The sequence below is a fragment of the Polypterus senegalus genome, chromosome 6 (assembly GCF_016835505.1).
Source record: "Polypterus senegalus isolate Bchr_013 chromosome 6, ASM1683550v1, whole genome shotgun sequence".
Taxonomy (NCBI): domain Eukaryota; kingdom Metazoa; phylum Chordata; class Cladistia; order Polypteriformes; family Polypteridae; genus Polypterus; species Polypterus senegalus.
This window is the reverse complement of record NC_053159.1, coordinates 168,065,519-168,085,061: the sequence shown is the minus strand read 5'-3', so window position 1 is coordinate 168,085,061 and position 19,543 is coordinate 168,065,519.

Below are 19,543 nucleotides of genomic sequence, written 5' to 3'. Positions count from 1 at the left end.
AAAAAAGGCCAAGGAAATTATATTTGATTTTAAGAGACAGAACTCTGTATGTTCACCCATTGTTGTTTTGGGGGAGGAGGTAGAATTAGTGAATGAATATAAATATGTAGTAGGAACTAACTTAGTCTAGGGGCTTTGCCCCCTTCTCGCTTCGCTTCGCCAACCCCCCGGCCTGCTCTACGTGCTAGCCACTTCGTGTCTCTGCTGCTCGCGTGTGTGGATTTCACTTTCACCAAACAACAATTCTTTTAATTCTTGTGAATACGCCTCTTCATTGGGAAGAAACACTACTTTTCTGTGATGGCAACACGAATTAGATGATCTACAAGTCTCTAACTTAAAGTTTAAATCTGAACAATATATTCAATCTCTTTTCTCTCTTTCGTTATTTCACCGAGTAATGATTTCCATTTGTTTGCGCTAATGCGATCTTTACTATAATTTTTTTGAGACTTTCAAATTTTCGTACTTCCATTATCTCTAACCTGCTCCACATGTGTATCGCGCCAATGTTTTTGAATTCTTTACGACGTTCTACTTTGTCTTCTACTCTTTGTCTTTTATTTCCGGCCCTGGTTAAATCTCTTAGCACAAATGGTTGTCTCGCGGGACGTGAAAGTATCCATCAGAAAAAGTCACATCTCATCCCAGGCTAAGAAGTCTCGTCTCGTACCAGGATTTTTTTTATGAGAGATAAGAGTCTTAACTGGAATGGAAAGGCAAAAAAAAAATACATTTCTAAATACAATCAGCGCCTATTTCTCCTCTGTAAATTCAAACTATTGAAGGTGGACAAGGACTTCATGTTGTCCTTTTATCGCAGTCTGATCCAGTCTGTTATCACTTTCAGTTTCATTGCCTGGTTTAGAGGTCTGACAAACCAAAATTTAAATATGCACAAGGCAGATTACTAACTGCGCAGCTAAAGTTATTGGGACTGAAGCAGATGATCTGGCAAGTGTGTGTCAGAGGACAATACTAAAGAAGCTGGAAATCATCTCAACTGACAACAGACGTCCATTACAGGTAGAACTTAACTTCAGTTATCAAATCAGGAAGGACAGTCGCTTTGAAAACCGACACAAATCGCTCCAGAAATTCCTTTCTATTTAATCCCATACAACTTTTTAATAAGAAATATTGGAGAAAATGATTAAGGTGGGGGCAGCATGGTGGTGCAGTAGGTATCACCTCTGCCTCGCAGCTAGGAGATCCGGGTTCTCTTCCCGGGTCCTCCCTGCTTGGAGGGTTGCATGTTCTCCCTGTGTCTGCATAGGTTTCCTCCCACAGTCCAAAGACATGCAGTTTAGGTGCATTGGTGATTCTAAATTGTCTGTTGTGTGTGTCCTGCGGTGGGCTGGCGCCCTGCCCGGGGTTTGTTTCCTGCCTTGTGCCCTGTGTTGGCTGGGATTGGCTCTAACAGACCCCAGTGACCCTGTAGGTGGGTTGGATAATGGATGGATGGATGATTAAGGTGTCAATATGCATTATCAAACTGCTTTACCTTAACCTGTTGTGTCTCTATTTGTTTTGTTTTATTTCTTTCTGCCTTGTCATTAGATGCAACTGAGAAGGCAAATTTCATATTTTCCTGTGTAAACATGACTAACTAAAGCAACCTTGAACCTTGTTTTTATGTGAAATTGTTTCTTTACCATTTTTTAAAGGCATTTAGGCTGCATGTTGGGTATGACAATGTGTTATAGCTACAGTTGTAGCTTCATCTTCACACCACTTACACTCCAGTCTGAGCTGCCAGCAGTGTCCCGTTAGGCTGTTCTCCCATATCCTAAAGCCATACACGTGTCCTTTCCCTGTTGAAACATGTGGTCAAGTTGATTAGTGACTGTACATTGTTAGTGGGGTTAGTGAGCGAGTGAGACCTGTCATCATGTACAAGTCTGGCAGTAGGGATCAATAGTGTGATCTGTGAGCCAAGGTGCTGCTTGTAATATGCTTCTGCTAGGCGTACATGCATATTGTACATTCTGTTTTAACAATATAAAACAGTCTAATGCATATGTAAGACTTGTTAACTGAGTCCACAAGCAGAAGCATTAGGCACGGTGTTGGTTGTTATTCCATATTTAGTAATAGGTAGCAGAAGGTTAATGTATGAAATGTTAAAATCTGGTTTTATTAACAGTTGCAGTGAGTACAGATTGCCGGGCAGACAGTAAAAATTTAGAGAAAAAAGATTGGCAGCAGGATGATAAAGCACAAAGTAAAGAGACAGAGCATGAACAGGAGAGGAACATCAAAACCCAATACACTAACTGAAAGACAAAACCCAAGAAGTTTGTGTGATCGATAACCAAAGAGACATTTCAAGTAGGAGAGAATGATCGCTAGTTTTGTTTTCAATAATTTAGATGATTACCTGCATCAAAGAGGGGGTTTAAATACCATCGCAAATGATGACGTAATGACAGAATGACTCTGCATCTGAGACCAAAGTGGCAGCCATCAGAAAAGGGTGGTGTTGGAGTAAAAATAATAAATAATAAACAAATAAATGAAACTACTGAAATATTTAACTGAAAAATTTAACTGAAATGAAAGTAAAGTAACACACACCAGAAACTCAAGATTCATAGAAAAATCAGCAATGGAAAAAACAATTATCTGATATATAAATGAATACATGCACTGTATATTCATTCATAAGACAGTGCTGATAAAAAGAAAATCTACTCCATATACTGTATAGTGTACATCAACAAGGAGTCTCCTCTTGTTTGATTGGCTACCATTTTGAAACAAAGGGTCCTTATAAGTATATACTGTCAATGACTGTCACGGCCTTATGAAGCTAAGCCTGCCTAAAACGCCTTTTTTTACTCAAGTCTAAGAAATGCCTCCAATTCCCCTGAAGACAGACACACAGCTATTAAAGACAGCTTAAGGAATGAAGCGCCATCTCACTCAGGATGGACTCTGTTCACTCATCTGGCCAGGAGACCATTATAAAGGAAGGTTAGTGAGGGAGCTGCAATATTCCCCTTCCACACTGAAGGATGCAACAGCAACAATTTCAATGGGGCTGCCATCCCAGCAGCCCCCATAGGGACACCCTGGCTATGCCTGGGAGTCTGGAAGGATAGGGCAGTGAATGACTATCGTCTAAGAGAAGAGAGTCCCCCCTGTACACTGGGCAGCAGCAGCAGCAGCCCATCTGGTGACCCCCAATATAGATAACCCCAGGATCTGCCCTGTCAGATTCTGCACAGTCAGATATTGACTTCACAAAGACCGGTGTGGTCCTGCCTGAGTCAGATGTTAAAAGAGAGCCCTCCACTTGGCACAGGGAGTCAGAGTCGAAAGAGGAGTCAGGTAGAGCTCACCTGGAAGGAGTGGGGGAGTTAAAGAAAAGAATGGAAAAGAATAATTAGTTACCAGAAAAAGGAGCCCAGAAATAAGATGTTTGTTTAAAGAAGGGCTTTATTTTAACCTGGGACTCTGTTTGTAGCAGTTGTGTCAAGGGTTCAGGGCAAAGAAAGAAATGCAAAATAATTTACTGTTGGATGGACTTCCTTCAACTGTTTTTGTATATAGGAGACAAAGCTACATTTACTGTATATGCATATATTTTTAGTACCATTATTTCCTTTTCTTAATATCCCTGCCATACAGTGCATCCGGAAAGTATTCACAGCACATCACTTTTTCCACATTTTGTTATGTTACAGCCTTATTCCAAAATGGATTAAATAATTTTTTCCCTCAGAATTCTACACACAACACCCCATGATGACAACGAGAAAAAAGTTTACTTGAGGTTTTTGCAAATTTATTAAAAATAAAAAAAACTGAGAAATTACATGTACATAAATATTCACAGCCTTTGCTCAATACTTTGTCGATGCACCTTTGGCAGCAATTACAGCCTCAAGTCTTTTTGCATATGATGCCACAAGCTTGGCACACCTATCCTTGGCCGGTTTCACCCATTCCTCTTTGCAGCACCTCTCAAGCTCCATCAGGTTGGATGGGAAGCGTCGGTGCACAGCCATTTTAAGATCTCTCCAGAGATGTTCAATCGGATTCAAGTCTGGGCTCTGGCTCGGCCACTCAAGGATATTCACAGAGTTGTCCTGAAGCCACTCCTTTGATATCTTGGCTGTGTGCTTAGGGTCGTTGTCCTGCTGAAAGATGAACCGTCGCCCCAGTCTGAGGTCAAGAGTGCTCTGGAGCAGGTTCTCATCCAGGATGTCTCTGTACGTTGCTGCAGTCATCTTTCCCTTTATCCTGACTAGTCTCCCAGTTCCTGCCGCTGAAAAACATCCCCACAGCATGATGCTGCCACCACCATGCTTCACTGTAGGGATGGTATTGGCCTGCTGATGAGCGGTGCCTGGTTTCCTCCAAACGTGTTGCCTGGCATTCACACCAAAGAGTTCAATCTTTGTCTCATCAGACCACAGAATTTTCTTCAGGTGCCTTTTGGCAGACTCCAGGCGGGCTGCCATGTGCCTTTTACTAAGGAGTGGCTTCCGTCAGGCCACTCTACCATACAGGCCTGATTGGTGGATTGCTGCAGAGACGGTTGTCCTTCTGGAAGGTTCTCCTCTCTCCACAGAGGACCTCTGGAGATCTGACAGAGTGACCATCGGGTTCTTGGTCACCTGCCTGACTAAGGCCCTTCTCCCCAGATCAGTTTAGATGGCCGGCCAGCTCTAGGAAGAGTCCTGGTGGTTTCGAACTTCTTCCACTTATGGATGATGGAGGCCACTGTGCTCATTGGGACCTTCAAAGCAGCAGAAATTTTTCTATAACCTTACCCAGATTTGTGCCTCGAGACAATCCTGTCTCGGAGGTCTACAGACAATTCCTTTGACTTCATGCTTGGTTTGTGTTCTGACATGAACTGTCAACTACGGGACCTTATATAGACAGGTGTGTGCCTTTCCAAATCAGGTCCAATCAACTGAATTTATCACAGGTGGACTCCAATTAAACATCTCAAGGATGATCAGGGGAAACAGGATGCACCTGAGCTCAATTTGGAGCTTCATGGCAAAGGCTGTCAGTACTTATGTACGTGTGATTTCTCAATTTTTTTATTTTTAATAAATTTGCAAAAATCTCAAGTAAACTTTTTTCACATTGTCATTATGGGGTGTTGTGTGTAGAATTCTGAGGAAAAAAATGAATTTAATCCTTTTTTGAATAAGGCTGCAACATATCAAAATGTGGAAAAAGTGTACCCCGGCTGTATACGCAGGCTGGCTTAAAAGATATTGTGGACAATTTGAATTGAAAACTGGTACATCCCAGGCAGACAGCAGGGTGACATGGACAGGACTGCGAGAAAAAGAAAGTACTTGAAAGAACAAGTAGTCTAAAAGCAAACAGAGGTTTGTAAAGTGTCGTTGTAAATGCAAGAAACGAACACCAAAACACAAGACAAAAATCAAAGTTGAATGAATGTGATTTTACTTTTGTAATTTTAAATAAATTTGCCATCCTTTCTTGAAACAAGTTTTCTCTAAGTCATTATGGGTTATTAAGTGTAGATTGATAGGCAACAATGGCAAATGTATCCATTTAAAATTAAATCTACAGCCCCAGTTCCAAAAAAGTTGGGACGCTGTGTAAAATATAAATGAAAACAGAATGCAATGATTTGCAAATCTCATAAACCCGTATTTTATTCAGAGTTAAACATAGAAAACATATCAGAGGTTGAAAGTGAGACATTTTACTAGGTCTTGAAAAATACTAGCTCATTTTAAATTTGATGGGAGCAACATGTCTCAAGAAAGTTGGGATGGAGGCAATAAAAGGCTGGAAAATTAAGTGGTCCTAAAAAGAAACAGCTGGAGGAACATTTTACAACTAATTAGTTTAATTAGCAACAGGTCAGTAACATGATTGGGTATAAAAAGAGCATCTTAGAGAGGCAGAGTCTGTCAGAAGTAAAGATTCTTCAGAAGTTCACCAATCTGTAAAAAAGGTTGTCTACAAATTGGGGAACAATTTCAGAATAATGTTCCTAAATTTAAAATTGCAAAGACTTTGAATATCTCATCATCTACAGCATAATATCAAAAGATTCAGAGAATCTGGAGAAAGCTCTGTGCTCAAGGGACAAGACCTAAAATCAGTTTTGTATGCCTGTGATCTTCGGGCCCTCAGGCAGCACTGCATTACTAGCAGATATGAGTCTGTCATGGAAATCATTGCACAGACTCAGGAACATAAAGCATTGTCCGTGACCAGAGTGGACCATGCCATCCATAAATGCAGGGTAAAGCTCTATCATGCAAAGAAGAAGCCATATGTGAACATGATCCAGAAATGCTGCTACCATCATCTCTGGACCAAAGCTCATTTCAAATGGACTGAGGCAAAGTGGAAAACTGTTGTGTTGTCAGACGAATCGAAATTTTTAATTCTTCTTGGAAAGCATGGATACCATGTCCCCTGGACTAAAGAGGATTAGGACCAGCTGGCTTATTACAGCGCTACATCTCTGATGGTATGAAGGTGTATTTGGAACTGGCAGCTTGCACATCTGGAAAGGCACCATTACTGCTTAAAGGTATATACAGGTTTTAGAGTAACTTATGCTCCCATCCAGGCGATGTCTTTTTCAGGGAAGGACTTGCATATTTCAGCAAGACAACACTAAACTGCATACTGCATCTATTACAACAGCGTGGCTTTGCAGTAGAAGAGTCAGGGTGCTGAACTTGCCTGCCTGCAGTGTAGACCTTTCACATCTGGCACACCATGAACTGACAAAATATGACAAAGAAGACCCAGGACTGTTGAGCAGCTGGAGTCCTATATCAGACAAGAATGGTACAACATTCCTCTCCCAAAAGTCCAGCAACTGGTCTCCTCAGCTCCCAGACATTTATGAAAGTGTTGTTAAAAGAAGAGGGGATGCTACCCAGTGGTAAACATGGCCCTGTCCCAACTGTTTGGAGACATGCTGCTGCCATCAAATTCAATACGACCTTATTTTTTTCTTAAAATGGTACATGTTATATGTTTTCTATTCTATTCTATTGTGAATAAAATATGGGTTTATGAGATTTTCAAATCTTTGCATTCTGTTTTCATTTATATTTTACAAAGCGTCCCAAAGTTTTCCGAATTGAGTTTTTACAACACAATAGAGAGTGCAGGAAGTGAAAGGATCTGAATTCAAGTGAATGTTTGTTGTTTTCACCATTAAAGTTGCTGTATAAAACCAACACTGCAGAATGGTAGCCAGTGTTGTCAGTATGTACCAAAAAAAAAAAACAAATATTGAACAAGACAAATTGGAGCCCATTGTGTAAATTCAAAAGTAGAACAATTCTCGAGAATATTGTTTCAAAAAGACTGAAATTAAATAGTCATGCAGATGAAAGGAAACCTTGTCAACTCTCAAAGGTATGTGGATGAGATATTAGGACAGCCTGGTGAATATCTAATCAGATAAGCAGGATGGACTGAACCGTCTTCTCTTGTTTTCCAAACTTCTTATGGCGTGAAGTGTCAAGGAAATAAAAATGCCTTTCAGACAGAAGGCAGGAGAGACTCTCGGAAAGTGCAGGCCCACAAAGCTAAAAGAGTCCACAAGTACAGAGGCTTGCATACTCTGGCCTAAGGCTGCCTGCGGGGGCTTAGCCATCTCCCATTGTTCCCTTCCAGTTAAGAAAAGCTCTGTTGAAATTTTCATGCTTGGGTAGCAAATCAAGCAAATCAGAAGGTCTGGCGGGAAATGACTGGCATTTTATTTCTCAGGAACTCCATTTTACCACTACTGCCTATCTTTGCTGGACTCAAAAAACATTTTTCAACTATTACCAAGGTGAGCTGGGCCTTATGTTCCTTTCTAGTGTACCTCAGCTCCACAAAATGAAAACTGGCCTGGTACCTCTTTGTACTGTTGTTCACAACTCTTTTGAGGGCTTCTTATGTTATATGTGACCAGGTCAGTGGCATAATACAGTAGATTACATTGGTGTCTCAAATTTTCAGGTATCTGGAGTACGTCTCCTGTGTTGAACTGGTGTCTCCTATCTGTTGTTGGCCTATGAACTGCCTCCAGTCAAGGCTGGTTTAAGACCCACAGGCCCCAGGGTAACATAATGAATAGAGTTCCTTGTCTGACAGTTGATCATTTTTTAAACCAGTATTTTTTAAAATATGGATTGCGCTGCTATTGTCGTCGATTCTCCTAGGGTCAAACTCCACACCTCAGACTTCAGTACGATGATGTGCCGAGGTGACCGTGAGTCCTGAAGACACAAAAAAGGCAAAATTCGGTCATGAGAAAGCATAAGAACCACTGCTTTAAACAACACAGCACACAGACACCCAGCCTGTTTAATGTGCATACTCAAGCTCTCAAAGGACGGTTGATGGGGGTTGGTTTCTCCCTTGTTGATTTCAGCGTGTGGACACCCACTTGTTTCATTGTGCCCACCACACCCTGATGGTAGAACCACTCATGCAGCCAGTGATGCCATGAATTATTCTGTGACCCCGTTAAATCCAGGCTGAAAACTCAGTTTAGCATACCCTGACAAGAGCTGCTGATTAGCTGTGTCTGTTGCATCTCTGTTTTTAGTATTAAAATACAAGTAATACCAATATTTTTAAACTGTTGCTAACCCTCCCCTATTCGGTTTCTCTTCTCAGTTTCCTCATGGAGCATTTGGTGGCACTGCTCTACTGCCAAGTTGATTTCTTGTCAATGGATAAGTCATCTCAGATAAAGGAATGCAGGAATCTTTGGGTAGAAGGGTCCTCTCTTCAGACTGGCACTCACACATTGGCACAGTGCTCCTATACTGTTTCACCTCCTCATGTGTCTCACTCTTGCACCTCTTCTTCTGTCGCATCGCCAAAGCCCTAGTGGATCAATCACACCAAACCCAATCAGATTGTTCAGAGGGACTGGACACACAGACGTAAGTGTTTTGTTAGATAGTAGATTACTTTTTAGAATGTATATTGCCTAAAAATGCTCAAAAAGTTAATTGGTCACCTCTGTTTTGCACTACAGTAAAGCTCAATACATCCAAATGAAATGGTAAGCCCCCCAGTTTTTTCTAGTCTTGTTTTTTATGCTCACTTTAAAAGTACTGAGCCCAGGTCTACAGGTAAGGGCACACTAACATAAAATATTTATTGGCTTTAACCTTCCAAATCGTTGAATCCACTTAAACAGAAGTATAATCTTTATAGAGGATTTTTCATTCACCATGCTTTTGGAACTGATTTATGTTGCCATTTTATAAGCTAAGGGACTGGTTAGAAATTTTCCAAGCCTAATAAGAATAAGCATGCAGGTTTCAAGTAGTTAATTAGTAGTTAGTCAGTAAAATCGTGGTGGCAAACAAACATTCTGTAGTTAACATGCATATACTATGCAGAATAAGTTACAATTGCTTATCTCCATGGAGATCAATAATGGATTTGAGATCATTGTGTAAAGTGTCTGCAGGTTTAATGCTGATAGGATGTCATTATTATTTTTCTCCTAATGATGATCATTATGCAAGAACACTGATTGAATTCCATTTGTTACCTGCATTTGAGCTGAGAGGAATAATTACCATTTAAGTGTCTACATTAAAATTCATACAAGAATTTTAATGCTCAGACCTCTTGCTTAAAAATAACTGAAATATTCTTTGAATGTGAAAGGAATTGCATTTCAAACAGTTTTATTTGAAATAGTTCAGTCTAAATACTCATTCTTGTGTTGTATCTACACCCTTTTTTGTAAAAAATGAAGTTTTAAACAAAATCAGTTCCGTATCAACTTAAACCACCATAACTTGTATTTAATTAATATTGGTGGCGCACCAAATGATTTCCAGCTTTTACAGCAGCATTAATAGTATACAGCTGAGTAGCATCTCCATTCACTTGTTTTGAAATCTGGAAGCATTTACATTATTTAAAGTACAATAGGCCTACAGATATTTCCAAATATTCTCCGACGGCGTTTATTGTACTTTGTAATTCATGTCAACGTTTTTGCTCTTTCATTGTGCTGGCAGGTTTTGATCATCACTGTTTGCTCATTTTTAAGAATGTTGACAGATGCCATGAAAACAGCTGTGACTGCTGCTAACGTCACTGCGGGTGTAAACAGAAATCAAGTGGAGTCAAGAATCGACAGGAGAAGGAACCACAGATCGTAACCTCTGAAGGGTCGGGTTTTTTTAGGAATTATAATGCCTGTAGTGCATATAACTTTGAATTTTTTGTTGGATGTTTCATTTATAGCATCAGAACAAAGCTTACTTGCATCTTTAAACTTTATGGCTCTCATTTGCAACCAACTATTCTTCCAAATTTGAGAGAGAAACTGAGACTATTCTGATTTCTCACTCATCAATAGGAAATTTTATCATGTCATAAATGAAATGTTTTGCTTGATACTCACTACGCACATACACAACTTCTCACACAAATGCTAGGATTTACAAAGGAAATCTTCTCTAGGGAACATGCGTATATATTACGGTGACTGTGACCAGTGTGAACACAACATTTCCAAGAAACCATGAAATGACGACACCCTTGATCAGTTAGGGAAATGCAGGCAAACTAGCAAAATGACAACCCGCACCCAATATAATACATATCTCCATTATTATAATGTATGTTGATGGGAAAAAATATATTACATCTTAAAAGTGATGAATATGATGTTGTGACGTGTGAGTCCCTGTCTTGCACCCCAAGAGACTGAGTCTCAGTATTTTAGCAAAACCAGCTTTATTCAGCTTGAAACAGGAACAGCACGGTTATTTATTGTAGCGGGATCTACCACTCTCCTATACACAGACACAGCAATCAGGCAGAGTCATGGCTAGGTTAGTGGCCAAGTATTAATGTTCCCTGGATTTAGAATGTTCCTTGCATCACCCATTGATGAAAGGCACTAATAGCGCAAACACAGTTGGCTCAGATTTGCTTTCGCTGTGAGCTGCTACAGCACGGGGAAACTGTGGTTGCCCCGGCAATGGATAGGCTGTCTTCCACAGATGCGGTGATCAGGACTTTCTTTGGTGTGTCGTCCAGTTGGGGGGAGTCCCAAAAGAGTTTAGAAAACTTACAATGTACAGACTGTATTTCAGTTGCCTTTTAAGAGGGCTAATGCTGTGTATTTGTACTATTTGCAATAAAGAGCTTTTTTTGTTATTCATCAGTTTATATCAGGGACCTGTCCGACAGATCAGGAATATCTCAGCCAAGTTTCACACCGTCATGATTGCTATCCTGGAAGGACCGACATGACACTACATCAAGTTTTTGCATGGCAATTTGCAGCAGTGTTCGGTTCACCTGATGTAATCAGAGCATTTTAGTGCACTCATACTGCAATAAGGGCATCTAGTGAGAGAGAGAAGATGGTTTTGCTTACCATGACCAGTGATATTCCATTAACTCATAAGTCATCTGTAATGCCAGGATGAGACTAACAAATTTTGTGTCTCAGTGGCTGGGATCAATTGGTGATTCATTTTTTTTGAGGAAAAGTAGCTTTGACAGATGTGATGGAACTGTACACTTATTGCTAAGGTACTGGCTGAACCCTCAGTTTTATATATAGCCCTGCACTATTCATTGAAACAGCAGTCATCTCATTCCATGTGCCAGATGATAGTGGCTGCCCACTTTGACGCTGGCATCTTACACCTTTCCCTGACTACTAGAATGCAGAGGAGGGAAGCTATAGTATAATGCTGTGTGCGATCTTCTGCTCTTAGTTGCAGAGCAAAGTCAGATACTCTTGAATTCAGATGGTGGGGGCTGCTGTACCAGCCAATGAAGTTCTGCTGCACCGTGATTGCATATGTACGAGGTACCATATGGGATGGCATTTGAGGTGCATTCACATGCACACATTTACGAGGTGATTGTTACTTATAAATGGGAAAATTTCATAGAAATGTGCATATGGCAGGTTTTAGAAATCTAGGATTTTTCTTTTTTGACATACATATTTTACTGTTTTTTTGCATGCACATATTTTCACACTCAGATCCATGCAAAGTTTTATAAATTAGGCCCCTGGTATATAAAACCCTCTATTGGGGCAGTCTGGAGATGCTGCACTCAATGGTGCAGAATGGATTGAAAAATGTGATTTTCTTTATGACAGGCTGTGCCCCAGTTTACACAAAACCACTCTCCCCTCTGAAAGTTCTACTCATTTAGTACACAATAACAATTTCAGCGAAGCAAGATTTCCTTTTTCAAAAGGTAAACCCTACTTAGAATAAACCCACAATTTAAATTTGGTGTCCATTTACAATTTGTAAGTCAGACCCTTTCACTTTCTGCACAGTTTATTGTGTTGTACATTTAATTTTAAATGGATAGATTTATCATTGTTGCATATCAGTCTTTTGCAATGATAGGGTTGCATCCCACCCACGTCAGCAAGTCACTGCTGGGACACCGAAGACCAGCTCCATCGTCCCACTACCTTCATTCTCTCCTGCTCCCTGGAGACTCAGCAGGAGTGACCCTACCCCATGAGCACTGTTCCTGTCATTCACTGCAGGGCCAACTCCCGACCGCCAAGCCTCCGATTTATTGGACTGGCTTGCTCGCCTGACCATATTCACTCTTCTTGCTAATAAAACTCTTGTCTTTAATTTTTTTTCCTATTCTAATCACCTTTTTGAATCCCACCTGTCATCTACTCAAGCTCCTTTTACAATTTTATAGATGCAAGCGGTATGCCTAACAACTCACAGAGTGTCAGTAGGGAACAGCTGAGCCAATCACATCAGCCTGTCAAAAAGCAATCAGCTTACCTCCCCAATGAATAGCTGCTCAGCTTCGCAACAGCAGGCACCCGCTACCTCCAGCCTGAGCCGCACTACCACGGACCCCATTGTGAAAACATCATTTGTATTCTTGCAAATATTTCCCATCTTTGAAGGTCATTCGGGTTGTGCCTCTTTAGTATTTAGTGTCACTCAGTAAGTTGCATTCCTCCAACGCGTTTCCTCAGTATACTTGTGTGTCTCAATCTCTCTTGCCTAGCGTTTCCTCTCTCAATTGTGTTTTATCAAGACCGCTTCCCAAACTTCATCATTTTGAGGCACCTAACTTGCCTCTTGTCTGGTTTGTGACTGCCACCAATGAAAGACTGACCCCTGTTACTCGTTGCAAAAGCATCATTTGTATTCTTCCAAATACTTTGTGTGTTTGAAGGTGACTTGGGTTGTCCCTTGTTAGTATTTAGAGACCAAATGTCACCCAGTAAGTTGGATTCCTCCTAAACCTTTCCTCATTATCTTTGTGTGCTTCAATCTTTCTTGTTTGGCATTGCCTCTCTCAATTCTGTTTCATAAATCCACCTTCTCAAATTTTTGTCATTTTGATGCTCCTTGCTTGCTACCCATTGTGAAAACATCATTCATATTCTTGAGAATTCTTCCCTTGTTTGAGGGTGACTTTGGTTGTGCCTCATTAGTATTTACTGACCCAGTGTCATTCAGAAAGTTTGATTCTTCCTGTACCTTTCCTTGATATACTTGTGTGTCTCAGTCTCTCTTACCTGGCGCCTCCTCTCCCGATTATGTTCTGTAAAGCCTGCTCCTCAGATTTTGTCTTTTTGAAGCACCTTGCTTGTCTCCTGTACAGTTTTGACTACCGACGAATGGAATACAGACCCCCATTAGCCACTATGAAAATATCATTCATATTTTTACTTCCAGTCTTTAAAGGTGACTCATGTGGTGCCTCATTAGTATTTTGTGACCTAACATCGCTCCGTAAGTTATTTGCTTTGTTGCTATTGAAATACTTGCTTCTAACTCTTTTTTTGTAAAAATAAAAAGTACTGCAATCCAAAATTGAACTTTACACCCCTAAAATAACATGTCATCATCTCTACCAGCACAGCCAAACTGACCAATCAGATTGCTCGGGGAGGCCCAGAGAGAAGCATGTGGCAGTCGAAACCACTATGATTTACCATGTTTTTAGCAATGTGTTAGATTCAGATTGCATGTCAACCCCAAACTGCCTTCGGACCCCTTCCTACAGCACAGACAGATTACATTGATGGTAAAATTAATTTATACAAAAAAACGACCCAGAGAAACAGAGAGGAGAATCAAAATGTAATAAATCAACTATATACAAATCATACAAATTCAACAACGACATTCCGATTTCATAACCGCATACCCTTTTCCCAACATATACAGTATACAAATAACACGAGAAACATGAACCCAAAATGACAATATCCACCTAGTTTTATCTTTTCGTAAATAAATCATCCCACGTTTTCAAGTATTCAGACGTGCTATCCCAGAATAAAGGATTATTACATATTTGCTCACTCAGTCTCGATCCTCTTAACTATTCAGATAGATAGATAGATAGATAGATAGATACTTTATTAATCCCAAGGGGAAATTCACATAATCCAGCAGCAGTATACTGATACAAAGAAACAATATTAAATTAAATAGTAATAAAAATGAAAAAAAAATGAAAAAAATAAAATAAAATTAATGTTAGCATTTACTCCCCTGGGTGGAATTGAAGAGTCGCATAGTGTGGGGGAGGAACGATCTCCTCAGTCTGTCAGTGGAGCAGGACGGTGACAAAAGTCTGTCCCTGAAGCTACTCCTCTGTCTGGAGATGACACTGTTAAGTGAATGTGGATTTTTCATGATTGACAGGAGTTTGCTTAGTGCCCGTCTCTCTGCCACAGATGTTAAACTGTCCAGCTTTACTCCTACAATAGAGCCTGCCTTCTTAACAAGTTTGTCCAGGCGTGAGGCGTCTTTCATCTTTATGCTGCCACCCCAGCAAACCACCGCGTAGAAGAGGGCACTCGCCACAACCGTCTGGTAGAACATCTGCAGCATCTTATTGCAGATGTTGAAGGATGCCAACCTTCTCAGAAAGTATAGTCGGCTCTGACCTTTCTTACATAGAGCATCAGTATTGGCAGTCCAGTCCAATTTGTCATCCAGCTGCACTCCCAGGTATTTATTGGTCTGCACCCTCTGCACACAGTCACCTCTGATGATCACAGGGTCCATGAGGGGCCTGGGCCTCCTAAAATCCACCACCAGCTCCTTGGTCTTGCTGGTGTTAAGGTGTAAGTGGTTTGAGTCGCACCATTTAACAAAGTCTTTGATTAACTTTCTGTACTCCTCCTCCTGCCCACACCTGATGCAGCCCACAATAGCAGTGTCATCAGCGAACTCCATTTCTTTAAGTATACCGAGGGCTCGTCTAGGTGGCCAGCTTTAGACTGTGTAGGGTTTTGGCGCTCTACTGAAGCAATCCCTTTTCTGGCTTTGAATAGCTCACGCCTGTAACTTCCACCATAAAGGTCAGGCTCTGTTTTCCTCTTCCTTTCTTGCCTTATCGCGCTCTTTTTTTTTTTAAGAGTACATCCGCTTTTGTTTCCATGACACCCTCCCAGAAATCTCTGCAACAGACTCATACCTCACAATGGTCCTCCCTATTGATGTATACCCAATACACCCATCTTCAGCCTTACACTGTTTTCTATATGTGCTCAGACAGGGCCCTCATTGGTAATAAGAATAACAGCAGAATAACAAAAGAAAAAAACAGAAATTAAATGTATGTGGCCATGCTGTGCGCACACATCCAGACACTAACATTTTTTGTATGTAGTTAGATGTTATTAAAAGAAAACAATATGCTAAAGACTGTAGGTACTTTTATGAGTCACTAATAACATATAAGAATATAGGTATTATCCTGAGAAACTGCTTGTGTGTTAACTAAGAAGTTGCCCTCATATATGACAGTGCAGTTAAAATTGAAATTGCAGCTGGGAGTTCAAAAATGAGTTATAATACCTCTGTTAGTAATAAAAATCTTGATATTCTAATACAAATGTGATTTTTGGAGTCAATCCCAATGTATTTTTTCTTAAAGCTTTTCCACATGGACTTGTCAATACTCATCTATTTTTCAGCCTTACCTGTCCTATAGGTTGAGCAGCATAAATGTATTTACTTTTAAGGCAAATACAGCAAGAAGTAATAAAGCCGTAGCCTTGTAATTTTACAGCAGAGCTGTGGTGAGCAGAGTGCTGAGCACGAGCAGAGCAGGGATTTGGTAAGGCCTAATCAATCACTGACAGATTACAGCTAAAGCCACTTCCATACCCATTAAAGCAGGACAAATGCAGAATTGCAACTGAACAACTTCTAGTTTTAAGCCAACAGTGGGACTTCCTAGTTATTTATCAAAGTCATTGCTGGTAAGCAGCATGCCTTAGTGCACAATTGTAGTTCACAGCAGACAGAGCTGACTGAAGGCCTGGTACTGAAAGAACTGTTTATGCCCTCAGCTGTGGTGCTGTCAGCCCTCTGGAATTTACTGTAAATCACACTGCTTTTATTGCAAGATTTAGTAGCTTATCCTCTGTGGGCTCTATTCACTTGAAGCTTGTCCCCATTAGGATCTTAGCCTCAGTCCATAAAGGGACTTGGTTACACATCATCAAACAATGCAAAAAAGCCAAACATTTCATTTTTCAATTGTGAGGCCCCTCGCAAGTCATTCCTTTTCACTGTAGAAAAGTCGAGTAGGCTACTTTATTGTATTACAGTTTTCAATTTTCCCAAAAGGGTTATACATTTGTAACATTCCCCTTTACTGCAGTTGACAGCCTTTCAAACAATTTATTCTGGTTGTAATTGTGTGTAGCTGCCGTTACAGTGAGGCATTAAGACCCTAAAGAGGTGCATGTTTCGGCTGCACAAAAGCATTTCTTTAACATCTCTAAATGATTATATGGAGAGGTGCTCTTGGCATGAGCCACATTTGTGAAATGTTTCATTTAAAGTATTTCTTTTTCCCAATAGTAGAGCAAGTTGTATTCATTTGCTCATTCAAACAGAAATAAAATGACAAATAAATATCTCTGCATCATTACATTAGAATATATTATAATAGGCTCCTGGTAACATTCATTCATTTCAAGGACTAAGTGTGTGAACTCGCTGCCTGCACACGTTCAGAAGGGTTTAAAAATGAGTGACCAGGCTGATTACTGGTGCTAAACCCCACTTCATATAGATTAACACTTCAGTCCAACAAAGATCACGTTGGGGAACCGTCCATTGTGGATGTCCAGTGCCTTCAGAAAGTATTCAGACCCTTTCACTTTTTATACATTTTGTGATTTTGCAGCCTTATGTCAAAATCATTTAAATTCATTTTTGCCTCCTCAAGCAACACTCAATACCCCAGAATGACAAATCAAAAACAGGATTTTAGATATTTCTGCACATTTACCAAAATGAAAAACTGAAATTTTACTTTGACACAAGTATTGAGGTTGTTTTCTGTGATTCTTGAAATTTGTCTCAGGTCCATCCCATTCTATTGACCATTGTTGAGCTGTTTCTTCTTGTTTAGAGTCCACCTGTGGTCAATTTAATTGAATGGATATGATTAGGAATGGAACACACCTATCTATAGGATGTCTCACAAAAAACAAGTCATGAGGTGGAAGTGATTGCCTGCAGAACTTAGAGATAGGACTGTCTCACGGCACAAGGCTGAGAAAGGCTACAAAAATACTTCCTCCAGCATTGAATGTTCAGTAGACTGCTGTGGCTTTCTTAGATTGTAAATGGAATAACCAGTTGCCTGCTGAACTTAGAGACAGGATTTCCTCCAGCATTGAATGTTCAGCAGTGTGCAGTGGCTTTCTTAGTTTTTAAATGGAACAACCACAGTTCTTTCTACAGCAGGCCATCTTGTCAAACTTAACAGTTGCAATAGGAGGACCTTAATAAGAGTGGTGAACAAGGACCTGATGATCACTTTGGTTAAGCTCCGCAGATACCTATGTGGGGAAGGGAGAAGCTTCCAGAAGGACAACTGTCACTGCAGCACTCCAATGATCTGGGTTTTATATCAGAGGGGACAGATGGAAGCCTCTCCTCACTGAAAAAGGCACCTAAGGGACTCTCAGACAGTAAAAAATAAGATTCTCTGGTCTGATGAAACCAAGATTGAACTGCTTGGCCTCAGCTCTAGGCATTATGTCTGAACTAACCCATGCAACCCTCATCACCGGCACGACACAATTCCAACAAGGAAGCATGGTGGTGGCCACATCAGGGACTTGGAGACCACTCATGTTAGGGAGAAAGGTAAATGGAGCAAAGTACTTAGATATCCTTAATGAAAACTTACTCCAGACCACTCTGGGCCAGCGACTTGGCCAAAGGTTCACATTCCAGCAGGGCAAAGACTTTAAGCACAAAACAAAGACAACACAGGAATAACTTAAGGTTAACTCTGGGAATGTCAGGAGAGTTGAACCCAATCAGCCATCTTTGAAAAAGCTCTCCATTGAGGATCTCCATTCAGCCTGACAGAGTGTGAGAGGATCTGCCAAGATAAATGGTGGAAAATCCTCAAATCCAAGATTGTTGTGTCTGATCCAAGAAGACACCAGGCTGGAATCACTGGCAAAGGTGCTTCACCTACAGTATGTACTTGGCATGATATCCGATATGGTGTTCCACAAGGCTCTATCCTGGGTCCTCTGTTTTTCTCAATCTACATGCTTCCGTTAGGTCAGATTATCTCAGGGCACAACGTGAGCTACCACAGCTATGCTGATGACACACAGCTGTACTTATCAATAGCACCTGATGACCCTGATTCTCTTGATTCACTAACACAATGTCTGACTGGTATCTCAGAATGGATGAATAGTAATTTTCTCAAGTTAAATAAAGAGAAAACTGAAATTTTAGTGATCAGCAATAATGGATACAATGAGGCTATTAGAAATAAACTGGATACATTAGGATTAAAAGTCAAGACGGAGGTAAAAAGCTTAGGGGTGATTGTTGACTGTAATCTGAATTTTAAATCACATATTAATCAGATCATTAGGACAGCATTTTTTCACTTAAGAAACATAAGTAAAGTTAGACCTCTTATATCACTGAAAGATGCTGAGAAATTAGTTCACGCGTTTGTTTTCAGTCGACTAGATTACTGTAACGCACTCCTCTCAGGACTACCCAAAAAAGACATAAATCGTTTGCAACTAGTGCAGAATGCAGCTGCTAGAATCCTAACTAGGAAAAGAAAATCAGAACATATTACTCCAGTTTTGATGTCACTACACTGGTTACCTGTGTCATTCAGGATTGACTTTAAAATTCTGCTTATGGTTTATAAAGCCTTAAATAATCTCGCCCCATCTTATATATCGGAATGTCTGACACCTTATATTCCAAATCGTAACCTCAGATCCTCAAATGAGTGTCTCCTTAGAATTCCAAGAACAAAACTTAAAAGAAGTGGTGAGGCGGCCTTCTGCTGTTATGCACCTAAAATCTGGAATAGCCTGCCAATAGGAATTCGCCAGGCTGATACAGTGGAGCACTTTAAAACACTGCTGAAAACACATTACTTTAACATGGCCTTTTTATAACTTCATTTTAATCGTAATTTAACTTAATCCTGATACTCTGTATGTTCAATTCATCATAACAACTATTCATGGTGGCTCTAAAATCGGTACTGACCC